This window comes from Pseudophryne corroboree, unplaced genomic scaffold (genome assembly GCF_028390025.1).
Source record: "Pseudophryne corroboree isolate aPseCor3 unplaced genomic scaffold, aPseCor3.hap2 scaffold_758, whole genome shotgun sequence".
Classification (NCBI taxonomy): Eukaryota; Metazoa; Chordata; class Amphibia; order Anura; family Myobatrachidae; genus Pseudophryne; species Pseudophryne corroboree.
This window is the reverse complement of record NW_026970337.1, coordinates 145,940-170,140: the sequence shown is the minus strand read 5'-3', so window position 1 is coordinate 170,140 and position 24,201 is coordinate 145,940. Positions and strand designations below refer to the sequence as shown.

Here is a 24,201-nt window from a genome sequence, read left to right as displayed (position 1 = left end):
TATGTGTTCTCCCTGCAGTTGTTGTCCCCAGATGAGAGTTCCCTTGTGCTGCCTCAGTTGAATCTCCTTTACTTGACAGAGATGTGCCTGAGCAGCGGCCCTCCCCAGCCCTATCCCAAATCATACTTATTTTGCATAGGAGATACCATGGTCATGAAGACTGTTCTCCCAGGGTGCGGTTCATTCATTGCATTCTGGGTATGCTCACCCCTGTGATTTCCCCAAATGTGGGAAACTCGACTGCATTATTTAATGCGAACTAGGGGTCATCCAAGCACCGCAAAAGGCCGCCATGCCCTGCATACCCCTTTTCTCTTTTCATAAGCAGACGAGGTTTGAAGCCAACTTTGACCCACTGCTTGGATGACATCACTTGCTGCCTTTCCAATGAAGCAAGTTTAATTTAATAATAGGTGAAAAACCATCCCTACAAAGGTGTTAATCAGATACTTGGCTTTGTGGACACTTTTCAGAGCACAAATTTGTTAGCATAAAAATAAAGCCAGAAAATGAAGAGCTGTTTAATCACTCAATTGGATTTTTCTGCCAGCATATTTCTTTTTCTCTGCAACCCACTGCTAAATTGTGCTTCCTAGCTGTTTTTATAAAATCACTGAATCAAATCTAACTCTGATTACATCAGAGAAGGCCAGGTACCCTACACCATAACAGGGGGTTTGAAATTTTGACTTGTCTACTTAAAGATCACCAAAATCTGATAACAAGGTCAATTAAGTCCCTGGGTGGGATTGAACCACCAACCTTTTGGTTAATAGCCTTACACACTAACTGATTGCGCCACAGCGACACTTTGCAAAAGTACATACTGACAAAGGCTAATAAGCATTCATCTAGAACGATTCCTAGAAACATTTTAAAAAGTCAATAATGTGGAGAGTTTTTGTAAGATGTTTCTTCCATCAACCAATGAAGAAACACATTGGTACTTTCCCATGATGAGTGAGTGCTTCAGGATCTTTTGCACTTACATGTGCAGCAGAGTACTGTAATGGAAGCATGCTGGGTCCATAACCCAGAGGTAGGCAGATTGAAACTATCCTCTGCTATATGCATTTTTTTTTGTTAATTAAAGTAATCCAAAACTGGGATTGATATTTTTGCTCTTTTATTTTTACTTAAAGTACAATAACTTTTACCATTTTAATTTGTTTTAATAGTATATTGACAGTATTGTTTTCTTTCAAAAATCCAATTAATTTTCTTTACCCGATTATTAAAATGGTAATTGACAAAAACAAACTACATTGTCACCAGAAGAGCAATACAAAATGTACAAGTGATATATTAAAATCATCTTTCCAGCTTGAATTTCAATGATGCATTGGGGCAACGATTTTGTGAGAAACATCTTCACCCTTAAATAAAGATTTTCTTAATTCCTTACCTGTGTGCTAATTAGATATCACCTTGTTTTCACATTAAACAGACTTCCACATGAGAAAACAGCAAATATGCAGTGGCGTTAATGTTTCCTGGTGTCAACCTGTATTATTTCCGTAGATATTGAAATGAGGATGCATCTTGCTGCCTTTCCAATGAAACAAGTTTAATTTAGTAATAGGTGAAAAACCATCCCTACAAAGATGTTAATCAGATACTTGGCTTTGTGGACACTTTTCAGAGAACAAATTTGTAATCATAAAAATAAAGCCAGAAAATGAAGAGCTGTTTAATCACTCAATTGGATTTTTCTGCCAGCATTTTTCTTTTTCTCTGCAACCCACTGCTAAATTGTGCTTCCTAGCTGTTTTTTTATAAAATCACTTAATCAAATCTAACTCTGATTACATCAGAGAAGGCCAGGTACCCTATACCATAAGAGGGGGTTTGCAATTTTGACTTGTCTACTTAAATATCACCAAAATCTGATCACAAGGTCAATTACGTCCCTGGGTGGGATTGAACCACCAACCTTTTGATAAATAGCTGAACACACTAACCGATTGCGCCACAGAGACACTTTGCAAAAAGCACATACTGACAAAGACTAATAAGCATTCATCTAGAACGTTTCCTAGAAAAACTTTAAAAAGTCAATAATCTGGAGAGTTTTTGTAAGATGTTTCTTCCAGCAACCAATGAAGAAACACATTGGTACTTTCGCATGATGAGTGAGTGCTTCAGGATCTCTTGCACTTACATGTGCAGCAGAGTACTGCAATGGAAGCATGCTGGGCCCATAACCCAGAGGTAGGCAGATTGAAACTATCCTTTGCTATATGATTTTTTTTTTTTGTTCATTAAAGTAATCCAAAACTGGGATTGATATTTTAGCTTTTATTTTTACTTAAAGTACAATAACTTTTACCATTTTAATTTGTTTTAATAGTATATTGACAGTATTGTTTTCTTTCAAAAATCCACTTAATTTTCTTTACCCTATTATTAAAATGGTAATTGACAAAAACAAACTACATTGTCACCATAAGAGCAATACAAAATGTACAAGTGATATATTAAAATCATCTTTCCAGCTTGAATTTCAATGATGCATTGGGGCAACGATTTTGTGAGAAACACCTTCACCCTTAAATAAAGATTTTCTTAATTCCTTACCTGTGTGCTAATTAGATATCACCTTGTTTTCACATTAAACAGACTTCCACATGAGAAAGCAGCAAGGATGCAGTGGCGTTAATGTTTCCTGGTGTCAACCTGTATTATTTCAGTAGATATTGAAATGAGGATGCATCTTGCTGCCTTTCCAATGAAGCAAGTTTAATTTAGTAATAGGTGAAAAACCATCCCTACAAAGGTGTTAATCAGAGACTTGGCTTTGTGGACACTTTTCAGAGAACAAATTTGTTAGTATAAAAATAAAGCCAGAAAATGAAGAGCTGTTTAATCACTCAATTGGATTTTTCTGCCAGCATATTTCTTTTTCTCTGCAACCCACTGCTAAATTGTTCTTCCTAGCTGTTTTTATAAAATCACTGAATCAAATCTAACTCTGATTACATTAGAGAAGGCCAGGTACCCTACACCATAACAGGGGGTTTGAAATTTTGACTTGTCTACTTAAAGATCACCAAAATCTGATAACAAGGTCAATTAAGTCCCTTGGTGGGATTGAACCACCAACCTTTTGGTTAATAGCCTTACACACTAACTGATTGCGCCACAGCGACACTTTTCAAAAGAACATACTGACAAAGGCTAATAAGCATTCATCTAGAACGATTCCTAGAAACATTTTAAAAAGTCAATAATGTGGAGAGTTTTTGTAAGATGTTTCTTCCATCAACCAATGAAGAAACACATTGGTACTTTCCCATGATGAGTGAGTGCTTCAGGATCTCTTGCACTTACATGTGCAGCAGAGTACTGTAATGGAAGCATGCTGGGTCCATAACCCAGAGGTAGGCAGATTGAAACTATCCTCTGCTATATGCATTTTTTTTGTTAATTAAAGTAATCCAAAACTGGGATTGATATTTTTGCTCTTTTATTTTTACTTAAAGTACAATAACTTTTACCATTTTAATTTGTTTTAATAGTATATTGACAGTATTGTTTTCTTTCAAAAATCCTATTAATTTTCTTTACCCGATTATTAAAATGGTAATTGACAAAAACAAACTACATTGTCACCAGAAGAGCAATACAAAATGTACAAGTGATATATTAAAATCATCTTTCCAGCTTGAATTTCAATGATGCATTGGGGCAACGATTTTGTGAGAAACATCTTCACCCTTAAATAAAGATGTTCTTAATTCCTTACCTGTGTGCTAATTAGATATCACCTTGTTTTCACATTAAACAGACTTCCACATGAGAAAACAGCAAAGATGCAGTGGCGTTAATGTTTCATGGTGTCAACCTGTATTATTTCCGTAGATATTGAAATGAGGATGCATCTTGCTGCCTTTCCAATGAAGCAAGTTTAATTTAGTAATAGGTGAAAAACCATCCCTACAAAGATGTTAATCAGATACTTGGCTTTGTGGACACTTTTCAGAGAACAAATTTGTTATCATAAAAATAAAGCCAGAAAATGAAGAGCTGTTTAATCACTCAATTGGATTTTTCTGCCAGCATTTTTCTTTTTCTCTGCAACCCACTGCTAAATTGTGCTTCCTAGCTGTTTTTTTATAAAATCACTTAATCAAATCTAACTCTGATTACATCAGAGAAGGCCAGGTACCCTACACCATAAGAGGGGGTTTGCAATTTTGACTTGTCTACTTAAATATTACCAAAATCTGATCACAAGGTCAATTACGTCCCTGGATGGGATTGAACCACCAACCTTTTGATTAATAGCTGAACACACTAACCGATTGCGCCACAGAGACACTTTGCAAAAAGCACATACTGACAAAGACTAATAAGCATTCATCTAGAACGTTTCCTAGAAAAACTTTAAAAAGTCAATAATCTGGAGAGTTTTTGTAAGATGTTTCTTCCAGCAACCAATGAAGAAACACATTGGTACTTTCGCATGATGAGTGAGTGCTTCAGGATCTCTTGCACTTACATGTGCAGCAGAGTACTGCAATGGAAGCATGCTGGGCCCATAACCCAGAGGTAGGCAGATTGAAACTATCCTTTGCTATATGAATTTTTTTTTTGTTCATTAAAGTAATCCAAAACTGGGATTGATATTTTAGCTTTTATTTTTACTTAAAGTACAATAACTTTTACCATTTTAATTTGTTTTAATAGTATATTGACAGTATTGTTTTCTTTCAAAAATCCACTTAATTTTCTTTACCCTATTATTAAAATGGTAATTGACAAAAACAAACTACATTGTCACCATAAGAGCAATACAAAATGTACAAGTGATATATTAAAATCATCTTTCCAGCTTGAATTTCAATGATGCATTGGGGCAACGATTTTGTGAGAAACATCTTCACCCTTAAATAAAGATTTTCTTAATTCCTTACCTGTGTGCTAATTAGATATCACCTTGTTTTCACATTAAACAGACTTCCACATGAGAAAGCAGCAAGGATGCAGTGGCGTTAATGTTTCCTGGTGTCAACCTGTATTATTTCAGTAGATATTGAAATGAGGATGCATCTTGCTGCCTTTCCAATGAAGCAAGTTTAATTTAGTAATAGGTGAAAAACCATCCCTACAAATATGTTAATCAGATACTTGGCTTTGTGGACACTTTTCAGAGAACAAATTAGTTAGCATAAAAATAAAGCCAGAAAATGAAGAGCTGTTTAATCACTCAATTGGATTTTTCTGCCAGCATATTTCTTTTTCTCTGCAACCCACTGCCAAATTGTGCTTCCTAGCTGTTTTTATAAAATCACTGAATCAAATCTAACTCTGATTACATCAGAGAAGGCCAGGTACCCTACACCATAACAGGGGGTTTGAAATTTTGACTTGTCTACTTAAAGATCACCAAAATCTGATAACAAGGTCAATTAAGTCCCTGGGTGGGATTGAATAACCAACCTTTTGGTTAATAGCCTTACACACTAACTGATTGCGCCACAGCTACACTTTGCAAAAGTACATACTGACAAAGGCTAATAAGCATTCATCTAGAACGATTCCTAGAAACATTTTAAAAAGTCAATAATGTGGAGAGTTTTTGTAAGATGTTTCTTCCATCAACCAATGAAGAAACACATTGGTACTTTCCCATGATAAGTGAGTGCTTCAGGACCTCTTGCACTTACATGTGCAGCAGAGTACTGTAATGGAAGCATGCTGGGTCCATAACCCAGAGGTAGGCAGATTGAAACTATCCTCTGCTATATGCATTTTTTTTTGTTAATTAAAGTAATCCAAAACTGGGATTGATATTTTTGCTCTTTTATTTTTACTTAAAGTACAATAACTTTTACCATTTTAATTTGTTTTAATAGTATATTGACAGTATTGTTTTCTTTCAAAAATCCACTTAATTTTCTTTACCCGATTATTAAAATGGTAATTGACAAAAACAAACTACATTGTCACCAGAAGAGCAATACAAAATGTACAAGTGATATATTAAAATCATCTTTCCAGCTTGAATTTCAATGATGCATTGGGGCAACGATTTTGTGAGAAACATCTTCACCCTTAAATAAAGATTTTCTTAATTCCTTACCTGTGTGCTAATTAGATATCACCTTGTTTTCATATTAAACAGACTTCCACATGCGAAAGCAGCAAGGATGCAGTGGCGTTAATGTTTCCTGGTGTCAACCTGTATTATTTCAGTAGACATTGAAATGAAGATGCATCTTGCTGCCTTTCCAATGAAGCAAGTTTAATTTAGTAATAGGTGAAAAACCATCCCTACAAAGGTGTTAATCAGAGACTTGGCTTTGTGGACACTTTTCAGAGAACAAATTTGTTAGTATAAAAATAAAGCCAGAAAATGAAGAGCTGTTTAATCACTCAATTGGATTTTTCTGCCAGCATATTTCTTTTTCTCTGCAACCCACTGCTAAATTGTTCTTCCTAGCTGTTTTTATAAAATCACTGAATCAAATCTAACTCTGATTACATCAGAGAAGGCCAGGTACCCTACACCATAATAGGGGGTTTGAAATTTTGACTTGTCTACTTAAAGATCACCAAAATCTGATAACAAGGTCAATTAAGTCCCTTGGTGGGATTGAATCACCAACCTTTTGGTTAATAGCCTTACACACTAACTGATTGCGCCACAGCGACACTTTGCAAAAGAACATACTGACAAAGGCTAATAAGCATTCATCTAGAACGATTCCTAGAAACATTTTAAAAAGTCAATAATGTGGAGAGTTTTTGTAAGATGTTTCTTCCATCAACCAATGAAGAAACACATTGGTACTTTCCCATGATGAGTGAGTGCTTCAGGATCTCTTGCACTTACATGTGCAGCAGAGTACTGTAATGGAAGCATGCTGGGTCCATAACCCAGAGGTAGGCAGATTGAAACTATCCTCTGCTATATGCATTTTTTTTGTTAATTAAAGTAATCCAAAACTGGGATTGATATTTTTGCTCTTTTATTTTTACTTAAAGTACAATAACTTTTACCATTTTAATTTGTTTTAATAGTATATTGACAGTATTGTTTTCTTTCAAAAATCCTATTAATTTTCTTTACCCGATTATTAAAATGGTAATTGACAAAAACAAACTACATTGTCACCAGAAGAGCAATACAAAATGTACAAGTGATATATTAAAATCATCTTTCCAGCTTGAATTTCAATGATGCATTGGGGCAACGATTTTGTGAGAAACATCTTCACCCTTAAATAAAGATGTTCTTAATTCCTTACCTGTGTGCTAATTAGATATCACCTTGTTTTCACATTAAACAGACTTCCACATGAGAAAACAGCAAAGATGCAGTGGCGTTAATGTTTCCTGGTGTCAACCTGTATTATTTCCGTAGATATTGAAATGAGGATGCATCTTGCTGCCTTTCCAATGAAGCAAGTTTAATTTAGTAATAGGTGAAAAACCATCCCTACAAAGATGTTAATCAGATACTTGGCTTTGTGGACACTTTTCAGAGAACAAATTTGTTATCATAAAAATAAAGCCAGAAAATGAAGAGCTGTTTAATCACTCAATTGGATTTTTCTGCCAGCATTTTTCTTTTTCTCTGCAACCCACTGCTAAATTGTGCTTCCTAGCTGTTTTTTTATAAAATCACTTAATGAAATCTAACTCTGATTACATCAGAGAAGGCCAGGTACCCTACACCATAAGAGGGGGTTTGCAATTTTGACTTGTCTACTTAAATATTACCAAAATCTGATAACAAGGTCAATTACGTCCCTGGATGGGATTGAACCACCAACCTTTTGATTAATAGCTGAACACACTAACCGATTGCGCCACAGAGACACTTTGCGAAAAGTACATACTGACAAAGACTAATAAGCATTCATCTAGAACGTTTCCTAGAAAAACTTTAAAAAGTCAATAATCTGGAGAGTTTTTGTAAGATGTTTCTTCCAGCAACCAATGAAGAAACACATTGGTACTTTCGCATGATGAGTGAGTGCTTCAGGATCTCTTGCACTTACATGTGCAGCAGAGTACTGCAATGGAAGCATGCTGGGCCCATAACCCAGAGGTAGGCAGATTGAAACTATCCTTTGCTATATGCATTTTTTTTTTGTTCCTTAAAGTAATCCAAAACTGGGATTGATATTTTAGCTTTTATTTTTACTTAAAGTACAATAACTTTTACCATTTTAATTTGTTTTAATAGTATATTGACAGTATTGTTTTCTTTCAAAAATCCAATTAATTTTCTTTACCCGATTATTAAAATGGTAATTGACAAAAACAAACTACATTGTCACCAGAAGAGCAATACAAAATGTACAAGTGATATATTAAAATCATCTTTCCAGCTTGAATTTCAATGATGCATTGGGGCAACGATTTTGTGAGAAACATCTTCACCCTTAAATAAAGATTTTCTTAATTCCTTACCTGTGTGCTAATTAGATATCACCTTGTTTTCACATTAAACAGACTTCCACATGAGAAAGCAGCAATGATGCAGTGGCGTTAATGTTTCCTGGTGTCAACCTGTATTATTTCAGTAGATATTGAAATGAGGATGCATCTTGCTGCCTTTCCAATGAAGCAAGTTTAATTTAGTAATAGGTGAAAAACCATCCCTACAAATATGTTAATCAGATACTTGGCTTTGTGGACACTTTTCAGAGAACAAATTCGTTAGCATAAAAATAAAGCCAGAAAATGAAGAGCTGTTTAATCACTCAATTGGATTTTTCTGCCAGCATATTTCTTTTTCTCTGCAACCCACTGCTAAATTGTGCTTCCTAGCTGTTTTTTTATAAAATCACTTATTCAAATCTAACTCTGATTACATCAGAGTAGGCCAGGTACCCTACACCATAAGAAGGGGGTTTGAAATTTTGACTTGTCTACTTAAAGATCACCAAAATCTGATAACAAGGTCAATTACATCCCTGGGTGGGATTGAACCACCAACCCTTTGATTAATAACCAAACACACTAACAGATTGCGCCACAGAGACACTTTACAAACGTACATACTGACAAAGGCTAATAAGCATTCATCTAGAACGTTTCCTAGAAAAACTTTAAAAAGTCAATAATCTGGAGAGTTTTTGTAAGATGTTTCTTCCATCAACCAACGAAGAAACACATTGGTACTTTCCCATGATGAGTGAGTGCTTCAGGATCTCTTGCACTTACATGTGCAGCAGAGTACTGCAATGGAAAAATGCTGGGCCCATAACCCAGAGGTAGGCAGATTGAAACTATCCTCTGCTATATGCATTTTTTTTTGTTAATTAAAGTAATCCAAAACTGGGATTGATATTTTTGCTCTTTTATTTTTACTTAAAGTACAATAACTTTTACCATTTTAATTTGTTTTAATAGTATATTGACAGTATTGTTTTCTTTCAAAAATCCACTTAATTTTCTTTACCCTATTATTAAAATGGTAATTGACAAAAACAAACGACATTGTCACCAGAAGAGCAATACAAAATGTACAAGTGATATATTAAAATCATCTTTCCAGCTTGAATTTCAATGATGCATTGGGGCAACGATTTTGTGAGAAACACCTTCACCCTTAAATAAAGATTTTCTTAATTCCTTACCTGTGTGCTAATTAGATATCACCTTGTTTTCACATTAAACAGACTTCCACATGCGAAAGCAGCAAGGATGCAGTGGCGTTAATGTTTCCTGGTGTCAACCTGTATTATTTCAGTAGACATTGAAATGAGGATGCATCTTGCTGCCTTTCCAATGAAGCAAGTTTAATTTAGTAATAGGTGAAAAACCATCCCTACAAATATGTTAATCAGATACTTGGCTTTGTGGACACTTTTCAGAGAACAAATTAGTTAGTATAAAAATAAAGCCAGAAAATGAAGAGCTGTTTAATCACTCAATTGGATTTTTCTGCCAGCATATTTCTTTTTCTCTGCAACCCACTGCCAAATTGTGCTTCCTAGCTGTTTTTATAAAATCACTGAATCAAATCTAACTCTGATTACATCAGAGAAGGCCAGGTACCCTACACCATAACAGGGGGTTTGAAATTTTGACTTGTCTACTTAAAGATCACCAAAATCTGATAACAAGGTCAATTAAGTCCCTGGGTGGGATTGAACAACCAACCTTTTGGTTAATAGCCTTACACACTAACTGATTGCGCCACAGCTACACTTTGTAAAAGTACATACTGACAAAGGCTAATAAGCATTCATCTAGAACGATTCCTAGAAACATTTTAAAAAGTCAATAATGTGGAGAGTTTTTGTAAGATGTTTCTTCCATCAACCAATGAAGAAACACATTGGTACTTTCCCATGATAAGTGAGTGCTTCAGGACCTCTTGCACTTACATGTGCAGCAGAGTACTGTAATGGAAGCATGCTGGGTCCATAACCCAGAGGTAGGCAGATTGAAACTATCCTCTGCTATATGCATTTTTTTTTGTTAATTAAAGTAATCCAAAACTGGGATTGATATTTTTGCTCTTTTATTTTTACTTAAAGTACAATAACTTTTACCATTTTAATTTGTTTTAAGAGTATATTGACAGTATTGTTTTCTTTCAAAAATCCACTTAATTTTCTTTACCCGATTATTAAAATGGTAATTGACAAAAACAAACTACATTGTCACCAGAAGAGCAATACAAAATGTACAAGTGATATATTAAAATCATCTTTCCAGCTTGAATTTCAATGATGCATTGGGGCAACGATTTTGTGAGAAACATCTTCACCCTTAAATAAAGATTTTCTTAATTCCTTACCTGTGTGCTAATTAGATATCACCTTGTTTTCACATTAAACAGACTTCCACATGAGAAAACAGCAAAGATGCAGTGGCGTTAATGTTTCCTGGTGTCAACCTGTATTATTTCCGTAGATATTGAAATGAGGATGCATCTTGCTGCCTTTCCAATGAAGCAAGTTTAATTTAGTAATAGGTGAAAAACCATCCCTACAAAGATGTTAATCAGATACTTGGCTTTGTGGACACTTTTCAGAGAACAAATTTGTAATCATAAAAATAAAGCCAGAAAATGAAGAGCTGTTTAATCACTTAATTGGATTTTTCTGCCAGCATTTTTCTTTTTCTCTGCAACCCACTGCTAAATTGTGCTTCCTAGCTGTTTTTTTTATAAAATCACTTAATCAAATCTAACTCTGATTACATCAGAGAAGGCCAGGTACCCTACACCATAAGAGGGGGTTTGCAATTTTGACTTGTCTACTTAAATATTACCAAAATCTGATCACAAGGTCAATTACGTCCCTGGATGGGATTGAACCACCAACCTTTTGATTAATAGCTGAACACACTAACCGATTGCGCCACAGAGACACTTTGCGAAAAGTACATACTGACAAAGACTAATAAGCATTCATCTAGAACGTTTCCTAGAAAAACTTTAAAAAGTCAATAATCTGGAGAGTTTTTGTAAGATGTTTCTTCCAGCAACCAATGAAGAAACACATTGGTACTTTCGCATGATGAGTGAGTGCTTCAGGATCTCTTGCACTTACATGTGCAGCAGAGTACTGCAATGGAAGCATGCTGGGCCCATAACCCAGAGGTAGGCAGATTGAAACTATCCTTTGCTATATGCATTTTTTTTTTGTTCATTAAAGTAATCCAAAACTGGGATTGATATTTTAGCTTTTATTTTTACTTAAAGTACAATAACTTTTACCATTTTAATTTGTTTTAATAGTATATTGACAGTATTGTTTTCTTTCAAAAATCCTATTAATTTTCTTTACCCGATTATTAAAATGGTAATTGACAAAAACAAACTACATTGTCACCAGAAGAGCAATACAAAATGTACAAGTGATATATTAAAATCATCGTTCCAGCTTGAATTTCAATGATGCATTGGGGCAACGATTTTGTGAGAAACATCTTCACCCTTAAATAAATATTTTCTTAATTCCTTACCTGTGTGCTAATTAGATATCACCTTGTTTTCACATTAAACAGACTTCCACATGAGAAAGCAGCAAGGATGCAGTGGCGTTAATGTTTCCTGGTGTCAACCTGTATTATTTCTGTAGATATTGAAATGAGGATGCATCTTGCTGCCTTTCCAATGAAGCAAGTTTAATTTAGTAATAGGTGAAAAACCATCCCTACAAAGGTGTTAATCAGAGACTTGGCTTTGTGGACACTTTTCAGAGAACAAATTTGTTAGCATAAAAATAAAGCCAGAAAATGAAGAGCTGTTTAATCACTCAATTGGATTTTTTTGCCAGCATATTTCTTTTTCTCTGCAACCCACTGCTAAATTGTGCTTCCTAGCTGTTTTTATAAAATCACTGAATCAAATCTAACTCTGATTACATCAGAGAAGGCCAGGTACCCTACACCATAAGAGGGGGTTTGAAATTTTGACTTGTCTACATAAAGATCACCAAAATCTGATAACAAGGTCAATTACGTCCGTGGGTGGGATTGAACCACCAACCTTTTGGTTAATAGCCTTACACACTAACTGATTGCGCCACAGCGACACTTTGCAAAAGCATATACTGAAAAAGGCTAATAAGCATTCATCTAGAACGTTTCCTAGAAACATTTTAAAAAGTCAATAATGTGGAGAGTTTTTGTAAGATGTTTCTTCCATCAACCAATGAAGAAACACATTGGTACTTTCCCATGATGAGTGAGTGCTTCAGGATCTCTTGCACATACATGTGCAGCAGAGTACTGTAATGGAAGCATGCTGGGTCCATAACCCAGAGGTAGGCAGATTGAAACTATCCTCTGCTATATGCATTTTTTTTGTTAATTAAAGTAATCCAAAACTGGGATTGACATTTTTGCTCTTTTATTTTTACTTAAAGTACAATAACTTTTACCATTTTAATTTGTTTTAATAGTATATTGACAGTATTGTTTTCTTTCAAAAATTCACTTAATTTTCTTTTCTGTGTGCTAATTAGATATCACCTTGTTTTCACATTAAATAGACTACCACATGAGAAAGCAGCAAGGATGCAGTGGCGTTAATGTTTCCTGGTGGTAGTGGGGGACTGTGTTTGTGCTTTCCTCTGGTCAGCTCTGGTAAAAGTCAGATTTCTTTGTCTCAGATCTTCCTCTAGCCTTGTTCTTCTTTCGAGAGTTCCCTTGTGCTGCCTCAGTTGGATCTCCTTCACTTGACAGGGGCGTACCCGAGCAGCGACCCTCCCCAGCACTAGCCCAACTCCTACTTACCTGCCAGGTGAGATACTATGATCATGAAGGTGCTTCTCCCAGGGCAAGGCTCACCCATTGCACTCTGGGTGTGCTGCTCCTGCGATTTCCCCAAATGTGGGAAACTTGACTGCATAATTTGTGTTTCCCCTGGTCGGCTCTCGTATAATTCAGATCTCTTTGTCTCAGGTCTCTCTCCAGCCTAGTTTGCTGTCTGTTTCCACTTCTCTTTTCTTAAACCGCTCCCTTCTATGCCCTTGCGCACCTTAATTAAATCTAACTCTGATTACGTCAGAGAAGGCCAGGTACCCTACACCATAAGAGGGGGTTTGACATTTTGACTTGTCTACTTAAAGATCACCAAAATCTGATCACAAGGTCAATTACATCACTGGGTGGGAACCTTTTGGTTAATAGCCCATGTAAGTGCAAGAGATCCTGAAGCACTCACTCATCATGGGAAAGTACCAATGTGTTTCTTACAAAAATTCTCCAGATTATTGACTTTTTAAAGTTTTTCTAGGAAACGTTCTAGATGAATGCTTATTAGCCTTTGTCAGTATGTACTTTCGCAAAGTGTCGCTATGGCGCAATCAGTTAGTGTGTATGGCTATTAACCTAAAGGTTGGTGATTCAATCCCACCCAGGGACGTAATTGACCTTGTTATCAGATTTTGGTGATCTTTAAGTAGACAAGTCAAAATTTCAAACCCCCTCTTATGGTGTAGGGTACCCGGCCTTCTCTGATGTAATCAGAGTTAGATTTGATTAAGTGATTTTATAAAAAACAGCTAGGAAGCACAATTTAGCAGTGGGTTGCAGAGAAAAAAAATTATGCTGGCAGAAAAGTCCAATTGAGTGATTAAACAGCTCTTCATTTTCTGATTTTATGTTTATGCTAACAAATTTGCTCTCTGAAAAGTGTCCACAAAGCCAAGTCTCTGATTAACACCTTTAGTAGGAATGGTTTTTCACCTATTACTGAATTAAACTTGCTTCATTGGAAAGGCAGCAAGATGCATCCTCATTTCAATGTCTACTGAAATAATACAGGTTGACACCAGGAAACATAAACGTCACTGCATCCTTGCTGCTTCCTCAAGGGGAAGTCTGTTTAATGTGAAAACAAGGTGATATCTAATCAGCACACAGGTAAGGAATTAAGAAAATCTTTCTTTATGGGTGAAGATGTTTCTCACAAAATTGTTGCACCAAGGCATCATTGAAATTAAAGCTGGAAAGATGATTTTAATATATCACTTGTACATTTTGTACTGCTCTTCTGGTGACAATGTAGTTTGTTTTTGTCAATTACCATTTTAATAATAGGGTAAAGAAAATTAAGTGGATTTTTGAAAGAAAACAATACTGTCAATATACTATTAAAACAAATTAAAATGGTAAAAGTTATTGTACTTTAAGTAAAAATAAAAGAGCAAAAATATCAATCCCAGTTTTGGATTACTTTAATTAACAAAAAACAATGCATATAGCAGAGGATAGTTTCAATCTGCCTACCTCTGGGTTATGGACCCAGCATGCTTCCATTACAGTACTCTGCTGCACATGTAAGTGCAAGAGATCCTGAAGCACTCACTCATCATGGGAAAGTACCAATGTGTTTCTTCATTGGTTGATGGAAGAAACATCTTACAAAAACTCTCCAGATTATTGACTTTTTAAAGTTTTTCTAGGAAACGTTCTAGATGAATGCTTATTAGCCTTTGTCAGTATGTACTTTCGCAAAGTGTCTCTGAGGCACAAACAGTTAGCGTGTTCAGTTGTTAACCAAAAGGTTGGTGGTTCAATCCCACCTAGGGACGTAATTGACCTTGTTATCAGATTTTGGTGATCTTTAAGTAGACAAGTAAAAATTTCAAACCACCTCTTATGGTGTAGGGAACCTGGCCTTCTCTGATGTAATCAGAGTTAGATTTGATTAAGTGATTTTATAAAAAAAACAGCCACAAAGCACAATTTAGCAGTGGGTTGCAGAGAAAAAGAAATATGCTGGCAGAAAAATCCAATTGAGTGATTAAACAGCTCTTCATTTTCTGGCTTTATTTTTATGCTAACAAATTTGTGCTCTGAAAAGTGTCCACAAAGCCAAGTATCTGATTATCACCTTTGTAGGGATGGTTTTTCACCTATTATTAAATTAAACTTGCTTCATTGGAAAGGCAGCAAGTGATGTCATCCAAGCAGTGGGTCAAGGTTGGCTTCAAACCTCGTCTGCTTATGAAAAGAGAAAAGGGGTATGCAGGGCATGGCGGCCTTTTGCGGTGCTTGGATGACCCCTAGTTCGCATTAAATAATGCAGTCGAGTTTCCCACATTTGGGGAAATCACAGGGGTCAGCATACCCAGAATGCAATGAATGAACCGCACCCTGGGAGAACAGTCTTCATGACCATGGTATCTCCTATGCAAAATAAGTATGATTTGGGATAGGGCTGGGGAGGGCCGCTGCTCAGGCACATCTCTGTCAAGTAAAGGAGATTCAACTGAGGCAGCACAAGGGAACTCTCATCTGGGGACAACAACTGCAGGGAGAACACATATTTTCAGATGAACATGGGAGGGCAGAAGGCTGCCTAATACTGAAGCACCCCCAAACAACAAACCAAATGCAACAACTAGTGCAAGCATTCCTGGGGGAAGGCCTGCAGCAGATGGATTTGCATATGGCGATGTCATCCAAGCAGTGGGTCAAAGTTGGCTTCAACCCTCGTCTGCATATGAAAAGAGAAAAGGGGCGTGCAGGGCATGGCGGCCTTTTGCGGCACTTGGATGACCCCTAGTTCGCATTAAACACCTCCACCCTCCGTCGGTGTGGGGCTCATGTTGGCTATGCCCCAGCCCCTGAAGGATTCAAGCTGATTTCTTGCAGCAGCTGGGCACTGTAACAGCTCCAGAGCTGCTCTGTAATGCAAGTAAAAGGGTGTGGGCCCTGCAGCACTACCTGTAGTTCGCATTGTGCGAGACCCCTAGTTCGCATTAAACACCCCCACCCTCCTTCGGTGTGGGGCTCATGTTGGCCATGCCCCAGCCCCTGAAGCATTCACGCTGATTTCTTGCAGCAGCTGGGCACTGTAACAGCTCAAGAGCTGCTCTGTAAGGCAAGTAAAAGGGTGTGGGCCCTGCAGCACTACCTGTAGTTTGCATTGTGCATTGGAAGGCACAAAGTAAGCAGACGGGAGGAGAAGTCAGGATAGTGCACAAGGGTATAGACGGGAGGGGCTCAAGAAAAAAGAAGTGGAAACAGACAGCAAACTAGGCTTCCAATGCACAATGCAAACTACAGGTAGTGCTGCAGGGCCCACACCCTTTTACTTGCCTTACAGAGCAGCTCTGGAGCTGTTTAATCACTCAATTGGATTTTTCTGCAAGCATAATTTTTCTCTTACGTCCTAGAGGATGCTGGGGACTCCGTAAGGACCATGGGGGATAGACGGGCTCCGCAGGAGACATGGGCACTTTAAGAAAGACTTTAGATCTGGGTGTGCACTGGCTCCTCCCTCTATGCCCCTCCTCCAGACCTCAGTTTACTACTGTGCCCAGAGGAGACTGGGTGCTTTTCAGGGAGCTCTCCTGAGTTTCCTGACAGAAAGTATATTTGTTAGATTTTTTTATTTTCAGGGAGCCTGCTGGCAACAGACTCCCTGCATCGAGGGGCGGAGGGGAGAGATGCACACCTACTTCTGTGAGTTGATAGGCTCTGCTTCTTAGGCTACTGTACAGCATTAGCTCCAGAGGGATCGGTACGCAGGTCTCACCCTCGCCGTCCGTCCCAGAGCCGCGCCGCCGTCCCCCTCGCAGAGCCGGAAGATAGAAGCCGGGTGAGTATGAGAAGAAAAGAAGACTTCAGAGGCGGCGGAAGACTTCATGATCTTCACTGAGGTAACGCACAGCAGTAAAGCTGTGCTCCATTGCTCCCATACACCTCACACACGGCAGTCAGTGTAAGGGTGAAGGGCGCAGGGGGGACGCCCTGGGCAGCAATATAGACCTCTCTTTGGCAAAATAAATATATATGCAGCTAGGCACTGTATATATATATAAGAGCCCCCGCCATTTTTTTACTATATTTGAGCGGGACAGAAGCCCGTCGCTGAGGGGGTGGGGCTTCTCCCTCAGCACTCACCAGCGCCATTTTCTCCACAGCACCGCTGAGGGGAAGCTCCATGGACTCTCCCCTGCTTATACCACGGTAGAAAGAGGGTCTTAAAGAAGAGAGGGCACATAATTAGGCGCATATATATATGGAAATACAGCGCTACTGGGTAAACATAAAATGATTGTGTTTTTTTCCTGGGTCATATAGCGCTGGGGTGTGTGCTGGCATACTTTCTCTCTCTGTCTCTCCAAAGGGCCTTGTTGGGGAACTGTCCTCAGATAAGAGGATTCCCTGAGTGTATGGTGTGTCGGTACACGTGTGTCGACATGTCTGAGGTAGAAGGCTCTCCTAGAGAGGAGCAGGAGCAAATTAATGTGGTGTCTCCATCGACAACGCCGACACCTGACTGGATGGATATGTGGAATGTTTTAAGTGCTAATGTAAACTTATTACACAAGAGATTAGACAAAGCTGAAGCTAGGGAACAGTCAGGGAGTCAACCCATGCCTGTCCCTATGTCGCAGGGACCTTCGGGGTCTCAAAAGCGCCCACTATCCCAAATAGTTGACACAGATACCGACACGGATTCTGACTCCAGTGTCGACTACGATGATGCAAAGTTACAACCAAAATTGGCTAAATGTATTCGATATATGATTATTGCAATAAAAGATGTTTTGCACATCACAGAGTCCCCTGTCCCTGACACGAGGGTACACATGTATAAGGGAAAGAAACCTGAGATAACCTTTCCCCCCTCACATGAGTTGAACGAATTATGTGAAAAAGCTTGGGAATCTCCAGACAAAAAGCTGCAGATTCCCAAAAGGATTCTTATGGCGTATCCTTTCCCGCCAATGGACAGGATACGGTGGGAATCCTCCCCTAGGGTGGATAAAGCATTGACACGCTTATCCAAAAAGGTAGCGCTGCCATCCCAGGATACGGCTACCATCAGGGACCCTGCTGACCGCAAGCAGGAGGTTACCCTAAAGTCCATTTACACACATTCTGGTACCTTACTCAGACCGGCAATTGCGTCGGCCGAGGTTGTAGCGCGGTGGCAGCATGGACAGATACCTTATCAGCAGAGATTGAGACCCTAGATAAGGATGCTATGTTATTGACCATAGGGCATATAAAAGATGCTGTCCTATATATGAGAGATGCTCAAAGTGACATTAGTCTACTGGGTTCTAGAATAAACGCTATGTCGATTTCTGCTAGACGAGTCCTATGGACCCGGCAATGGACAGGTGATGCCGACTCAAAAAGGCATATGGAGGTTTTACCTTACAGGGGTGAGGAATTGTTTGGGGAAGGTCTCTCGGACCTTGTCTCCACAGCTACAGCTGGTAAATCAAATTTTTTGCCTTATATTCCCTCACAGCCTAAGAAAGCACCACATTATCAAATGCAGTCCTTTCGATCACAGAGAAACAAGAAAGTACGAGGTGCGTCCTTTCTTGCCAGAGGTAAGGGCAGAGGGAAGAAGCTGCACAACACAGCAAGTTCCCAGGAACAGAAGTCCTCCCCGGCCTCTACAAAATCCACCGCATGACGCTGGGGCTCCGCTAAAGGAGTCCGCCCAGTTGGGGGCACGTCTTCGAGTTTTCAGCCACATCTGGGTTCATTCGCAGGTGGATCCCTAGGCAATAGAAATTGTTTCTCAGGGTTACAAGCTGAAATTCGAAGAGGTGCCTCCTCGCCGGTTTTTCAAATCGGCCCTACCATCTTCTCCCCAGGAAAGGGAGATAGTGTTAAATGCAATTCACAAATTGTATCTTCAACAGGTGGTGGTCAAGGTTCCCCTGCTTCAACAAGGAAAGGGAAATTATTCGACCCTGTTTGTAGTCCCAAAACCGGACGGTTTGGTCAGACCCATATTAAATTTAAAATCCCTGAACCTATACTTGAAAAGGTTCAAGTTCAAGATGGAATCGCTAAGAGCGGTCATCGCCAGCCAAGAAGGGGGGGATTTTATGATATCTCTGGACATAAAGGATGCATACCTTCATGTACTCATTTATCCACCTCATCAGGCGTACCTAAGATTTGCGGTACAGTATTGTCATTACCAATTTCAGACGTTGCCGTTTGGTCTCTCCAGAATTTTCTCCGAGAATTTTCACCAAGGTAATGACAGAAATTATGGTGCTCCTGCGAAAGCAAGGTGTCACAATTATCCCGTACTTGAACGATCTCCTCATAAAAGCGAGATCAAGAGAGCAGTTGCTGAACAGCGTATAACTTTCATTGAAGGTGTTACAGCAAAACGGCTGGATTCTCAATATCCCGAAGTCGCAGTTGGTTCCTACGACTCGTCTGACTTTGCTTGGGCATTATTCTGGATACGGACCAGAAAAGGGTTTATCTTCCGATAGAAAAGGCCCAGGAACTCATGACTCTGGTCAGGAACCTATTGAAACCAAAACAGGTGTCAGTGCATCACTGCACTCGAGTCCTGGGAATGATGGTGGCATCATACGAGGCCATTCCCTTCGGCAGGTTCCATGCGAGGATCTTGCAATGGGACCTACTGGACAAGTGGTCCGGGTCACATCTACAGATTCATCAGTTGATCACCCTGTCCCCCAGGGCCAGGGTATCTCTCCTGTGGTGGCTGCAGAGTGCTCACCTTCTAGAGGGCCGCAGGTTCGGCATTCAGGACTGGATCCTGGTGACCACGAACGCGAGCCTCCGAGGTTGGGGAGCAGCCACACAGGGAAGAAATTTCCAAGGTCTTTGGTCAAGTCAGGAGACTTGTCTTCACATCAACATCCTGGAGCTAAGGGCCATATACAACGCCCTATGTCAAGCGGAGACCTTACTTCACGACCAACCAGTTCTGATCCAGTCAGACAACGTCACCGCAGTAGTTCATGTAAACCGCCAAGGCGGCACAAGGAGCAGAGTGGCGATGGCGGAAGCCACCAGAATTCTTCGCTGGGTGGAGAATCATGTAAGCGCACTGTCAGCAGTGTTCATTCCGGGAGTGGACAACTGGGAAGCAGACTTCCTCAGCAGACACGACCTACATCCAGGAGAGTGGGGACTCCATCAGGAAGTCTTCGCACAGATTGCAAGTCGGTGGGGACTGTTCCAGATAGACATGATGGCGTCCCGCCTCAACAAAAAGCTACAGAGGTATTGCACCAGGTCAAGAGACCCTCAGGCAGTAGCTGTTTAAACAGCTCTTCATTTTCTGATTTTATGTTTATGCTAACAAATTTGCTCTCTGAAAAGTGTCCACAAAGCCAAGTCTCTGATTAACACCTTTGTAGGAATGGTTTTTCACCTATTACTGAATTAAACTTGCTTCATTGGAAAGGCAGCAAGATGCATCCTCATTTCAATGTCTACTGAAATAATACAGGTTGACACCAGGAAACATTAACGCCACTGCATCCTTGCTGCTTTCGCATGTGGAAGTCTGTTTAATGTGAAAACAAGGTGATATCTAATTAGCACACAGGTAAGGAATTAAGAAAATCTTTATTTAAGGGTGAAGGTGTTTCTCACAAAATCGTTGCCCCAATGCATCATTGAAATTCAAGCTGGAAAGATGATTTTAATATATCACTTGTACATTTTGTATTGCTCTTCTGGTGACAATGTCGTTTGTTTTTGTCAATTACCATTTTAATAATAGGGTAAAGAAAATTAAGTGGATTTTTGAAAGAAAACAATACTGTCAATATACTATTAAAACAAATTAAAATGGTAAAAGTTATTGTACTTTAAGTAAAAATAAAAGAGCAAAAATATCAATCCCAGTTTTGGATTACTTTAATTAACAAAAAAAAATGCATATAGCAGAGGATAGTTTCAATCTGCCTACCTCTGGGTTATGGGCCCAGCATGTTTCCATTGCAGTACTCTGCTGCACATGTAAGTGCAAGAGATCCTGAAGCACTCACTCATCATGGGAAAGTACCAATGTGTTTCTTCGTTGGTTGATGGAAGAAACATCTTACAAAAACTCTCCAGATTATTGACTTTTTAAAGTTTTTCTAGGAAACGTTCTAGATGAATGCTTATTAGCCTTTGTCAGTATGTATGTTTGTAAAGTGTCTCTGTGGCGCAATCGGTTAGTGTGTTTGGTTATTAATCAAAGGGTTGGTGGTTCAATCCCACCCAGCGATGTAATTGACCTTGTTATCAGATTTTGGTGATCTTTAAGTAGACAAGTCAAAATTTCAAACCCCCTTCTTATGGTGTAGGGTACCTGGCCTACTCTGATGTAATCAGAGTTAGATTTGAATCAGTGATTTTATAAAAAAAACAGCTAGGAAGCACAATTTAGCAGTGGGTTGCAGAGAAAAAGAAATATGCTGGCAGAAAAATCCAATTGAGTGATTAAACAGCTCTTCATTTTCTGGCTTTATTTTTATGCTAACTAATTTGTTCTCTGAAAAGTGTCCACAAAGCCAAGTATCTGATTAACATATTTGTAGGGATGGTTTTTCACCTATTACTAAATTAAACTTGCTTCATTGGAAAGGCAGCAAGATGCATCCTCATTTCAATATCTACTGAAATAATACAGGTTGACACCAGGAAACATTAACGCCACTGCATCCTTGCTGCTTTCTCATGTGGAAGTCTGTTTAATGTGAAAACAAGGTGATATCTAATTAGCACACAGGTAAGGAATTAAGAAAATCTTTATTTAAGGGTGAAGATGTTTCTCACAAAATCGTTGCCCCAATGCATCATTGAAATTCAAGCTGGAAAGATGATTTTAATATATCACTTGTACATTTTGTATTGCTCTTCTGGTGACAATGTAGTTTGTTTTTGTCACTTACCATTTTAATAATCGGGTAAAGAAAATTAATTGGATTTTTGAAAGAAAACAACACTGTCAATATACTATTAAAACAAATTAAAATGGTAAAAGTTATTGTACTTTAAGTAAAAATAAAAGCTAAAATATCAATCCCAGTTTTGGATTACTTTAATGAACAAAAAAAATGCATATAGCAAAGGATAGTATCAATCTGCCTACCTCTGGGTTATGGGCCCAGCATGCTTCCATTGCAGTACTCTGCTGCACATGTAAGTGCAAGAGATCCTGAAGCACTCACTCATCATGGGAAAGTACCAATGTGTTTCTTCATTGGTTGCTGGAAGAAACATCTTACAAAAACTCTCCAGGTTATTGACTTTTTAAAGTTTTTCTAGGAAACGTTCTAGATGAATGCTTATTAGTCTTTGTCAGTATGTACTTTTTGCAAAGTTTCTCTGTGGCGCAATCGGTTAGTGTGTTCAGCTATTAATCAAAAGGTTGGTGGTTCAATCCCATCCAGGGACGTAATTGACCTTGTGATCAAATTTTGGTAATATTTAAGTAGACAAGTCATATAGCAGAGGATAGTTTCAATCTGCCTACCTCTGGGTTATGGACCCAGCATGCTTCCATTACAGTACTCTGCTGCACATGTAAGTGCAAGAGATCCTGAAGCACTCACTCATCATGGGAAAGTACCAATGTGTTTCTTCATTGGTTGATGGAAGAAACATCTTACAAAAACTCTCCAGATTATTGACTATTTAAAGTTTTTATAGGAAACGTTCTAGATGAATGCTTATTAGCCTTTGTCAGTATGTACTTTTGCAAAGTTTCGCTGTGGCGCAATCAGTTAGTGTATACGGCTATTAACCAAAAGGTTGGTGGTTCAATCCCACCCAGGGATGTAATTGAACTTATTATCAGATTTTGTTGATCTTTAAGTAGACAAGTCAAAATTTCGAAAACCCCTGCTATGGTGTAGGGTACCTGGCCTTCTCTGATGTAATCAGAGTTAGATTTGATTCATACTGTTAACTGGGTAGTATATCACAAGTTATACGGTGTGATTGGTGTGGCTGGTATGAATCTTGACCTTGGATTAACAAAAATCCTTTCCTCGTACTGTCCGTCTCCTCTGGGCACAGTTTCTCTAACTGAGGTATGGAGGAGGGGCATAGAGGGAGGAGCCAGTGCACACCCAGATCTAAAGTCTTTCTTAAAGTGCCCATGTCTGCTGCGGAGCCCGTCTATCCCCCATGGTCCTTACGGAGTCCCCATCATCCTCTACGGACTACGAGAAAAAAAAATTACCGGTAGGTTTAAAATGTTATTGTTTTCTCTGCAACCCACTGCTAAATTGTGCTTCCTAGCTGTTTTTTATAAAATCACTTAATTAAATCTAACTCTGATTACGTCAGAGAAGGCCAGGTACCCTACACCATAAGAGGGGGTTTGAAATTTTGACTTGTCTACTTAAAGATCACCAAAATCTGATGACAAGGTCAATTACATCCCTGGGTGGGATTGAACCACCAACCTTTTGGTTAATAGCCCATGTAAGTGCAAGAAATCCTGAAGCACTCACTCATCATGGGAAAGTACCAATGTGTTTCTTACAAAAATTCTCCAGATTATTGACTTTTTAAAGTTTTTCTAGGAAACGTTCTAGATGAATGATTATTAGCCTTTGTCAGTATTGACTTTTGTGGCAAAACTTGGTTTACCCTGCACCAGACTGGTTATAATTGAATGACTAAATCTCAAACAACCAACTAAACAGAAAAAATATATCAAGCCCAAGTGGGCAACTATTCTGACGTTGGAGGTGCTCCCAGGAATAGTGTACCAGATACAGAATGATTTGGTGGGTGTGGAAGAGCCCACATCTTACCAAATAGAAGAAATTCCTATATTTGGAGCACTCTTTTGATGATTAATGATGTGAAAAAGATGAAAACTGTCTATAATTAAAACTTAGCTTTTATTTATCCAATACTCAACTAAAATAAAATAACAGGGGTATATTAGACGTATCAATTACTTATTCCCCTTTTAAACAGTGGTAAAAATATGAATAATTCAAAAAAGAGCAAATATCA

The 24,201-nt window shown here is 38.6% G+C and overlaps 1 non-coding gene and 2 pseudogenes across 1 annotated transcript; 2 read left to right on the top strand and 1 right to left on the bottom strand.

Annotated features, from left to right (window-relative positions):
* Positions 1 to 122: 122 nt before the first annotated feature.
* On the top strand, positions 123 to 301 carry LOC135040729 (U1 spliceosomal RNA; annotated as a pseudogene).
* A 12,903-nt stretch (positions 302 to 13,204) lies between these two features.
* On the top strand, positions 13,205 to 13,367 carry LOC135040659 (U1 spliceosomal RNA). The gene has a single exon (XR_010234509.1). It is a non-coding gene; the product is annotated as a U1 spliceosomal RNA (small nuclear RNA).
* A 2,083-nt stretch (positions 13,368 to 15,450) lies between these two features.
* Positions 15,451 to 15,629, bottom strand: LOC135040727 (U1 spliceosomal RNA; annotated as a pseudogene).
* Between the last annotated feature and the right edge of the window lie 8,572 nt (positions 15,630 to 24,201).